Source organism: Trichomycterus rosablanca, chromosome 10, assembly GCF_030014385.1.
Source record: "Trichomycterus rosablanca isolate fTriRos1 chromosome 10, fTriRos1.hap1, whole genome shotgun sequence".
NCBI lineage: Eukaryota > Metazoa > Chordata > Actinopteri > Siluriformes > Trichomycteridae > Trichomycterus > Trichomycterus rosablanca.
Window position 1 is genome coordinate 9,863,946 of NC_085997.1, and position 10,845 is coordinate 9,874,790.

General features: G+C 41.5%; 2 non-coding genes across 2 annotated transcripts; one reads left to right on the plus strand and one right to left on the minus strand.

The window, feature by feature from the left end:
• Positions 1-567: 567 nt before the first annotated feature.
• trnak-uuu (transfer RNA lysine (anticodon UUU)) lies at positions 568-640 on the minus strand. The gene has a single exon. It is a non-coding gene; the product is annotated as a tRNA-Lys (tRNA).
• Positions 641-2,335: 1,695 nt separating this feature from the next.
• trnal-cag (transfer RNA leucine (anticodon CAG)) lies at positions 2,336-2,418 on the plus strand. The gene has a single exon. It is a non-coding gene; the product is annotated as a tRNA-Leu (tRNA).
• The last annotated feature ends 8,427 nt before the right edge of the window (positions 2,419-10,845 follow it).

Here is a 10,845-nt window from a genome sequence, read left to right on the forward strand (position 1 = left end):
ATGTCACAGTCTCCCCTGGAGGCGTGGGTTCAAATCCCACTTCTGACAGCGCATGCTATACACAAATTTACATCTTTAACCCTCTACCATACATAACAATCTGAAAAAATATAGCTTCAGTGAGCAATGAGGCATTGACTTTCGTATTACATGATGCCATTAAATTATCACAATGTTTGTACACTGGAGAATGCGGGCATAGATCCTGCTACCTCTCGCATGCTAAGCAAGCGCTCTACCATATAAGCTAATTCCCCTTACGAAGGACCCTTTGTAAATTGTAATGTTCTAACAAAGTGTTGATGCTGCATTATGTAAGGGCCACGATAGTGCAGGATATACCAACTGTTTAATGTAGTGCAATTACTACAGTCTGTTTGAAACAGCTGGGCTTACAACTAGTTGGGGTGGAGAACATGTTGCACATACAGTGTGCAATTATTTCAAGCTGATCAAGTACATGATATTTCACTTAATAATATCTCACAAAGTACAAATTCTTCAACTTTCTGAATAAACCATGTAGTATGGGACATTACCGCTTACCTAATGCAGTAAGAAACAACTCGCCCGAACAGGGACTTGAACCCTGGACCCTCAGATTAAAAGTCTGATGCTCTACCGACTGAGCTACCCGGGCTGTAAAGATCCGTGCTGTCTCTCTTGAAGGCGATTATATAAAGTTTTAAGTGAAGTATGTTGCTGCTTACACACACAAAGAAAAACATCTCGGGAGGAGAAATTTGCAGGTAGATTACAAACAGATTCCTTTCTTTCACCTTTTTCCTTTTTTCCTGTATCAATTGCACGATTGTTTTCCAGTCATTAAAATGTTATGTGCATTTATATGTGGCAAGAGAAAAAAAAATCCATAAAACTCAAACTGAGTTAGCAAAGAACCTTAAATTATACTAAAGGGTTCTTCAAGTAGAAACAGTTCTACCAAGAACACAAAAAGAACCCTTAAGAAACACTTCTTAGTGCTACATACATCAGTTGTATTCTAGAGGTCAGCATGCGATGAAACTGTGATAGAAACAGACATCGTTTTACTTTATACAACAGTTAGTTCCTTACAATCTGATTGGTTGAGAAGCGTTCTAACCGTGCTGATATTCGTGATAACAGCACAGCCTTTTCACACCACAACTGTATTACTCCGCTGACGCGTTGCCAGTAACGACAAGCTTCATGCACACAAACGCGCACGCAGGCGACACAGACCTTTTTCCCGATCGCGTTTTAAATCCGTTATCTGATATACAATCTAGTGCACTATGTAGGGAACATTAATGTGTTTGTAACGCGAACAGTTAGTTCAATAGCCCAGTTAGCAGCTCCTAAAAGTTCTGTTATCACCAATATCCTTTGGTGTGTGCAAGAGGTTTTTTTTTTTTTTTTTTTTTTTTCGGAGGTTCTTGCCTTTTTCTTCTTGTTGTTCTTACCTCCCTGAAAGGAGTTTTTGCAACTTGGGATGTCTGCTTTGTAGTGTTAAACTTTATATTCGTTGTGGAACTACTTTTTGGCGGAAGGTATTCTCAATATTAAAGCATATTTATTATGAAATTTAGGGCTTCTTTGATTTATTTTCTTTCTTTATTTTGTAAAAACTGTTGTATAAAAGCAATAGAACACTTGAGGTCGTGTGTTATCGCGAATAACACAGCCGTGATGTTATTCGCGATAACACACTCCCTCTCGTGTTCTATTGCTTGAGTCTAACGCAATATTAACTGTATTCATATTATGCCATCTAATGGTCGATTGAATAGCCTACAACAAGCACAAACAGGGTTTGAGTTCTTAACAAATAATCCAGTCAGTTAAAAACCCAACAAGAAGGCTGTACCTAATACATTCATACCAGAGAAAACACACCCTAACATGCTAGTGCCGTACAGTGCTAAGAATGGTCCACCCAAAATCATTATTTGGTCAGTTGGAGATCTCATATGGGGCTCCCTTTCAATTGATATATGATTTACAACCTAGTGACAAAGTGTACAGTGCAGCAAATGGGTTACATTCAGTACATTTACCATACATAATAATGTGAAAAGATTAAGCAGTTCGTACAAATATTAGTCCGTGTGGGGCGAGGGTGGTGGTGATGGTACCCAAGCTAGTCAGGATGCGGTCTAAAACGCTGAGTTCAGGTCACAGTGTCCCATGGAGGTGTGGGTTTGAATCCCACTTCTGACTGCTAGTGCTTCATACAAATTTATGTCTTTAACCCTCTAAGATACATAATAATGTGAAAAGATTCAGCACTTTGTACAAATCTTTGGCCATGTGGGGGTGTTGTTGGTAATTGGCATTAAGAACTTGCAAGCATGTCAGGATGGCCGAGCGGTCTAAGGCGCTGCGTTCAGGTCGCAGTCTCCCCTGGAGGCGTGGGTTCGAATCCCACTTCTGACATCTCAAGCTTCATACAAAGTTACTTCTTTAGAGTCAACAGCCATCAGGGAATACAGTTTTCGTCAAAGGGTGTATACGGTCTGCAACGATGCTGAGGTAGGTGGTATGTGTCAAAGTAACATCCACATGGATGCCAGGACCCTGGTTTTTGATCTCTAAAAATTTGAGAAATTTAATCGTGTATTCATCCTGATCATAAAGTATGTTTATTCAGCGTCTATTTACATTGTTACAGCAGTATTTTACAATTGAAATTTTCACATTATTTAAATGTATGTAAAGTACATTGTCTACTAGATGTTTACTTTTTTCCCTAAGTAAAAACTGTCTGATGAAGGACTGGGACAGTGAAGCATTGAATATCTTTGTAAAAATCCCAGCTAACTGATCCGCACACTCTTTGAGGACCCTCCCGGTCACTCTGTCTGGTCCAGCAGCCTTTCTGGGGTTCACCGCTCTCAGTGTGCACCTCACCTCATGTTCCTGCACCACGGTTGATGGGGCTGCTGCTGCCTCTGAACTTTCCACCTCGAAGCGTGCGAAGAAGTGGTTCAGCTCCTCCACAAGCGCCGGGTCGTCCTCAGCCATCGTGATGTTGCTGGACTTGTAGTTGGTGAGATGCTGGACTCCCTGCCACATTTGCCTAGTGTTGTTGGTTTCAAAATGGTTCTCGATCTCCCTTTTGTACTCCATCTTGGCCTCCCTGATGCCTCTCTTCAGGTCAGCTCTAGCGGCTCCGTACTGCACACCATCTCCAGACCTAAAAGCGATGTCACGTTGTCTCAGCAGGACCTGTACTTCTTTGGTCATCCAGGGTTTTTGATTGGAATATGCCCGAATACGTTTGTCCACAGTGACATTTTCAACGCAGAAGTTGATGTATGAGAGCACCGACGTGGTGTATACCTCCAGGTCCTGATGTTCAAAAACACTCCAATCTGTGCTCTCAAAACAGTCCTGAAGCTGATGTGATGCCCCCTCTGGCCATGTTTTTACAGTCCTTGTGGCTGGTGGAATTCTCTTCCTGCAGGGTGTGTATGCAGGGATCAACAGCATGGAAATATGGTCTGACAGACCCAGATGTGGTAAGGGGTTTGTCCTATAGCCTTTCCTGATGTTGCTGTAAACTTTGTCCAGTGTGTTTGCACCCTAGTTGCACACTTAATGTGCTGTTCAAATTTTGGGAGTACTGTTTTTAATTCGGCATGGTTGAAATCCCCCGCTACTATGTGCACTGCGTCGGGATATGAGTTCTGTTGGTTACTTAATGCGTTGTGTAGCTCACCCAGAGCCCGGTTAGCATTAGCATCGGGTGGTATGTATACGGCCGTTACCATAGCGACAGTGAACTCGCGAGGTAGATAGAATGGTCTGCATTTAACAGTTAAATATTCCAAATCCGGGGAACAATGGCTGTCTACAGTCTTTGCATCTTTGCACCAGCTGTTGTTTATGTAGATGCATAATCCCCCTCCTCTGCTCTTACCGGAGTCGCCGTTTCTGTCGTAGCGGTGAGCCGTGTAGCATGCTAACTCGATAGCCGAGTCCGGTATGGTGGGCTGCAGCTAGGTCTCTGTAATTATCGCAACGCTGCAGTTCCGAAGACAGATATTATCAGCAAACTGTAGCCTCAGTTCGTCGATCATGTTTATTATGGATCTGGCATTTGAGAGGAAAATGCTGGGGAGCGGCAGTTTAAACGGTTGTCTCTTTAGCCGTGCTAGCGGGCCGGCCCTGCAGCCATGCTTCTGTTTCCTTTGTTTACGTTTCCTCCTGGGAGACCCCGGAGTCCTGACTATTTCTCCCGGTATATCGTGAAAGCTGTGATAGTCCGATGAAATAATCCTTTCACAGCGGAATCCCAGGTCCAGGAGATCCTGACGACTATAAGCCCAACAAACTGTAATATTTACAAACTGTCCTCTATTTACTACAGTCTGTTTGAGACAGCTGGGCGTACAACTAGTCAGTGTGGAGAACATGTTACACATGCAGTGTGCTATTATTTCAAGCTTATCAGGTACATAATATTTCACTTAATAACATCTCACAAAGTACAAATTCTTCAACTTTTTGATTAAACCATGAAGTACGGGACATTATCGCTTACCCAACACAGTAAGAAACAACTCTCCCGAACAGGGACTTGAACCCTGGACCCTCAGATTAAAAGTCTGATGCTCTACCGACTGAGCTACCTGGGCTCTGCAAGCTGCTTTAATCCTCACAAGGATGTGACTTAAATTACAAACTTTAACATATGTTGTCCTGTAGAACAGTTCCAGCAAGAACACCAAAAAAACCCTTAAGAAACACTTCTTAGTACTACATACATTAGTTGTATTCCACACAGGTCAGCATGTGACATCATTTTACTTTCTAACTGTATTCATATTATGCCATCTAGTGATCGATTGAATAGCCTTACAACCAGCACAAACAGGGTTTGAGTTATTAACACATAATCCAGTCAGTTAAAAACCCAACAAGAAGGCTGTACCTAATAAACTCATACCAGAGAAAACATTTACATTTTCAGCATACGCTTTTACCCAAAAGGACTTACACACTGAGGGTTAAGGGCCTTGCTCAGGGACCCAACAGTGGCAACTTGGTGGTGGCTGGGCTTGAACCGGCAATCTTCTGTTTACTAGTGCAGTACCTTAACCACTGAGCTATCACTGGCCCTAACCTAATACACATTATTTGGTCAGTTGGAGTGCTCATATGGGGCTCCCTTTCTATTGATATATGATGTGGTGTCAACGTTACCCAAGCTAGTCAGGATGCGGTCTAAGGTGCTGCGTTCAGGTCACAGTCTCTCATTTAGGCGTGGGTTTGAATCTCACTTCTGACAGCTCATGCTTTATACAGATTTACATCTTTAACCCTCTACCATACATAATAATGTGAAAAGATTTGTTTCAAGTTTGTTTCAAAGTTATTGCATGTTTGTCAATTTAAAAAAATAATAAAGGTGTTTAAACTAAACGATGAATGAAAATAGAGTGTAAACTGACCTCATTTTTGACGCAGCGTTTCAGTGAGCAATGACGCAACGAGTCTCATATTACGTGTTGCCTTTAAATGATCATAATGTTTCTGCATTGGAGAATGCGGGCATCGATCCCACTACCTCTCGCATGCGAAGCAAGCGCTCTACCATTTGAGCTAATTCCCCTTATAAAGAACTCTCCTTTACCCTTTGTAAATTGTAATGTACTAACAGATCATTGATGCTGCATTATAAAGTGGGGGTTCAACGTGTTTAAGCTCACGTACTCACGTTTATCGCAGCCTTTACGACGAACTGAACCAAATCGTAACTGTCTTTGTACCACTGACAGACTGAATTAAGGGTTGATGCTGCATTATGTAGGGGCCAAAATAGTGCAGGATATACCAACTGTTTAGTGCAGTGCAATAACAAAGCGGCTCTGTGAAGCAAGAACTGAAATTATGATGCATGTAATTCAACATAAAATATGTGGGTATTAATATCTAAAACTCAGTGCATTATTACGCTGCACATAAATATAGATTTAAACGGTCCTATATTTACTACTGTCTGTTTAAAACAACTAATTGGTGTGGAGAACATGTTACACATACAGTTTGCTATTATCTCAAGCTGATCAAGTACATGCTATTTTACTTAGAAATATCTCACAAGGTACAAATTCTTCATCATTCTAAATAAACCATGTAGTACGGGACATTACCTCTTACCTATAGCAACTCGCCCGAACAGGGACTTGAACCCTGGACCCTCAGATTAAAAGTCTGATGTTCTACCGACTGAACTATCCAGGATCTGGAACTTGCTTTAATCCTCACAAGCATGTGACTTAAATTACAAACTTTAACATATGTTGTCCTGTAGAAATTCAATTAATATAAAAAAAATTTATTTCTGTTTCGGCTCTCTTGAAGGCGATTATATAAAGTTTTAGCTGAAGTATGTTGCTGCTTACACACACAAAGAAAAACATCTCAGGAGGAGAATTTAGCAGGTAGATTACAAACAGATTCCTTTCTTTCACCTTTTTCCTTTTTTCCTGTATCAGTTGCACGATAGTTTTCCAGTCCTTAAATGTTATGTGCATTTATATGTGGCAAAATAAAATAATCTTTAAAAATCTAATTGAGTTAGCAAATAACCTTGAATTATACTAAAGGGTTCTTCAAGTAGAAACAGTTCTAGCAAGAACACAAAAAACCCTAAAGAAACACTTCTTAAGACTTCTTAGTCTTAGTTTTTTATTATTGCAAATGCCATTCATTATTTCAAATGACATTAATAATTTATAATCACTGATTTGTGAGATATCAGCAGTAGTAGATCATGTTTAACTGGTTTAATATTGTTTAAGCGCTGATTATCGGCTGTTTTTCGTGAGTATGTTGGGCGGTTTTCCATGCATTTTGGCGGCCTTTGAAATGCGCAATCTGGCAACCCTGGTTGAAACGTTCATTCATATTTTGGAGCGATGTATGTTTGTATGCTAGAATATAAATAACATCTTTTACAAACTGCTGTCTATTTACATTGACATTTTCTCTTCTGTCTAAACATTGTTGGAATTGGGTTTGTAAAAGTAAGCGATACTGTGGATAATATATTTAATGAGCTGAACTAACTGAGAGAAGCGCTAACGGTGGTGGAAGAGTCTAAAGCACTCAGCATACTTCAAGCGAAGCCAAGTTCGCGAACGTCGCACGAAGCCGAACGCGCCTTCGCGAGCTTACAAGCTGGCATACTTCTAGCGGTTTCGCTTTGCCTGTCGCGTCTGCTCCACAGCTGTGAATGTTAGGTTTCCATGACTACCGAAAATGGCGACGTGCGAGGTGTTGGAGGCATATAAAAACATGCTAGAAGAAGAAGCAGAGGAAGAACTGTTTTTGCTGCTTTGTCTTTATAAGAAGAAAAGAGAAAGGCGCAGGTGGTACGTGAGACCTTTGAACAGATCGAGGGTTGACGACGGAGAGTTTATAATGTTGGTAAAACCGATGAGATACATTGACGAGGAGACGCACTTTTCTTACTTCAGGATGTGTGCAAGTCGTTTTGACAGCTTACTGAGCCGACTTGCTCCCCACGTAAAACATGCAAGAACGCATAGATCCCCGGTAGACTTGGCAGAAAGACTTGCCGTGACTTTACGAATTCTTGCCAGCGGTTGCACTCAGCAAAGTGCCGCAGAAAGCTATAAACTGGGTCCATCGACCGTACGTGCTGTCGTATCTGAAATGTGCAAAGCTATTTGGCATGCTCTTGAGGATTTCGTGGAGTTTCCAAAGCCGACACAGTGGGCGGATATAGCCCAAGAGTTTTGGAGTTTATGGAATTACCCCAATTGTGTTGGATCAGTTGACGGCAAGCATGTGCAAATACGAGCCCCACCTGGAGCTGGTAGCGATTACTTTAATTACAAAGGCACGCATTCCATTGTGCTGCTGGCAGCATGTAATGCCAGGTACAAATTTACTATGGTGGATGTTGGTGCTTATGGGCGAGAGAGTGATGGAGGAGTTTTTCAAGAGAGTGAATTTGGATCAAAACTCTTGCAAGGAAAATTAGGACTGCCAACTTCATCTCCCTTGCCTGGTTGCCAGGTCACCTCCCCATATGTGTTTGTGGGGGATGCAGCATTTCCTTTGCATGTCAACCTTATGCGTCCTTATCCAGGTAAGTACTAAAATCTAAATATTTCATTTGTCATGTACACCAATAGGACACTACAGCTTTACACAAGTCTATATATTGTTTAAGTAGTACAGTTGTTTTATCATATACTTGAATTAACATATTTCCAAGTAATTGCACAAAAGCAGTGGTAATTTTAAATACTCATGTTATGTTGGTGTTGCAGGTATACTAGCTATATTTCTGAATGTCATTTATCGTTTTACATTTCACAGGATCCTGTTTAATGAAGGAGCAAAGAATTTACAATTACAGGCATTCTCGGGCACGGCGAGTTATTGAAAATGCATTTGGAATTTTGGCTGCAAGGTGGCGAATACTTGGGCGGCCAATTGAGTGTGCTCCTGAAAAAGCAGTGGACATTGTGAAAGCATGTGTTGCACTGCATAATTACCTGACATGCACCGATGCAACCAACACACTCTCCACATCATACATTCCACCAAATTTTGCAGACATACCTACTGCATCTGGAAACACACAGCCTGGAGAGTGGAGGAGACTGATAGAGGGGGACAACAACCTTCAGGACCCAGGAAGATTGTCAGGTACCCGAGCTAGCAGAGCAGCCATTGGCACACGAAATACCTTGGCACAATTCTTCTGTTCAGCCCATGGATCTGTGCCCTGGCAGGATGCCATCATCAACAAAGGTGCACTTAATCAAGAGTGAAAAAAAATTCAATGTAACCTGTCAAAGCTACACATCAATAATCTTCAATTATTGATGTGTAAACTATTCTTAAATGTTTTATGTAAATTTTGCTAGATATTGCTTATAATTTAGAAATGTAAGAGACAAAATTTGCTTCCAAGGTCATATTTATTTTAACAAAAGTAAGTAATGTTGTACAATGTACATCCGTTCAACTGTAATCTAACATAAATAAAATCTTTTAAACATTTCCTGACTTGAATTTTTGTACCCATCGAAGTGTTTAACATTTGAACAGTTAGTGCAAATTAACATTCAGAACAGCTTATGAATGCCACCCAAGCTCACTTCACGTAGGTTTGGTGGCCAGGACTTGTTTTTCTGTCTCAAACATGAGATTCTGCAATTTAAATTTAAAGTCGCAGCACACCTCTGGGGGTAGGGACCGCATAAAATCAGCTACATGCTGGACATAACGAGAAAAACTATCATTACTTTTCAGGACTTTCTCAAACTGTGCATCTCTTTCTGCCCGTCGCTTATCAAGCATCTCTGTAATGTTTTTTATGCTAAAGCCCTCAGAGGAGTCTCTTTTTCTTTTATGTCTTTGTTGGTTCTCTTTTTTCTCCTCTGAAATATCAGAGGATGCTTCAGAGGAAGTGGATGGTGCACTGGGCAAGGAGATTGATGCTGAGGGTGTAGCTGTTGGAGGTGTCAGTAGTGGGCTGTCAAAATCTTCAAAGTTTATTGTCATTTCACAAGGTGGGTCAGATTGTGGCATGGAGTTTTCAAGGAGATCTGATGCTTCCTCTTCTTTGTTTTTCTATTGGGAAAGGAAAAAGATTATTTCACAGCTACTAATTTATCATCAGAGTATTCACATTACTGTTCATCTTAGCAGAAAGCTATATATACAGTGTATCACAAAAGTGAGTACACCCCTCACATTTCTGCAGATATTTAAGTATATCTTTTCATGGGACAACACTGACAAAATGACACTTTGACACAATGAAAAGTAGTCTGTGTGCAGCTTATATAACAGTGTAAATTTATTCTTCCCTCAAAATAACCCAATATACAGCCATTAATGTCTAAACCACCGGCAACAAAAGTGAGTACACCCCTAAGAGACTACACCCCTAAATGTCCAAATTGAGCACTGCTTGTCATTTTCCCTCCAAAATGTCATGTGATTTGTTAGTGTTACTAGGTCTCAGGTGTGCATAGGGAGCAGGTGTGTTCAATTTAGTAGTACAGCTCTCACACTCTCTCATACTGGTCACTGAAAGTTCCAACATGGCACCTCATGGCAAAGAACTCTCTGAGGATCTTAAAAGACGAATTGTTGCGCTACATGAAGATGGCCAAGGCTACAAGAAGATTGCCAACACCCTGAAACTGAGCTGCAGCACAGTGGCCAAGATCATCCAGCGTTTTAAAAGAGCAGGGTCCACTCAGAACAGACCTCGCGTTGGTCGTCCAAAGAAGCTGAGTGCACGTGCTCAGCGTCACATCCAACTGCTGTCTTTGAAAGATAGGCGCAGGAGTGCTGTCAGCATTGCTGCAGAGATTGAAAAGGTGGGGGGTCAGCCTGACAGTGCTCAGACCATACGCCGCACACTACATCAAATTGGTCTGCATGGCTGTCACCCCAGAAGGAAGCCTCTTCTGAAGTCTCTACACAAGAAAGCCTGCAAACAGTTTGCTGAAGACATGTCAACAAAGGACATGGATTACTGGAACCATGTCCTATGGTCTGATGAGACCAAGATTAATTTGTTTGGTTTAGATGGTCTCAAGCATGTGTGGCGGTAATCAGGTGAGGAGTACAAAGATAAGTGTGTCATGCCTACAGTCAAGCATGGTGGTGGGAATGCCATGGTCTGGGGTTGCATGAGTGCAGCAGGTGTTGGGGAGTTACATTTCATTGAGGGACACATGAACTCCAATATGTACTGTGAAATACTGAAGCAGAGCATGATCCCCTCCCTCCGGAAACTGGGTCGCAGGGCAGTGTTCCAGCATGATAATGACCCCAAACACACCTCTAAGACGACCACTG